The sequence below is a fragment of the Clarias gariepinus genome, chromosome 6, assembly GCF_024256425.1.
Source record: "Clarias gariepinus isolate MV-2021 ecotype Netherlands chromosome 6, CGAR_prim_01v2, whole genome shotgun sequence".
NCBI lineage: Eukaryota > Metazoa > Chordata > Actinopteri > Siluriformes > Clariidae > Clarias > Clarias gariepinus.
In genome coordinates, this window is record NC_071105.1 from 39,375,001 (window position 1) to 39,375,251 (window position 251).

The following is a 251-nucleotide window of genomic DNA, read 5'->3' on the forward strand; positions in this document are numbered from 1 at the left end:
AATCACCTTCTGTCTGATCACCTGTCTGTCGACCTGTCTGTCTGATCACCTGTCTGTCTGATCACCTGTCTGTCTAATCACCTTCTGTCTGATCACCTGTCTGTCGACCTGTCTGTCTGATCACCTTCTGTCTGATCACCTGTCTGTCGACCTGTCTGTCTGATCACCTGTCTGTCTGATCACCTGTCTTACACACTGTTCTCTCTCTCTGTACATTTATTTCTGTCCTCGCTGTCTGTTAGACTGTTTGT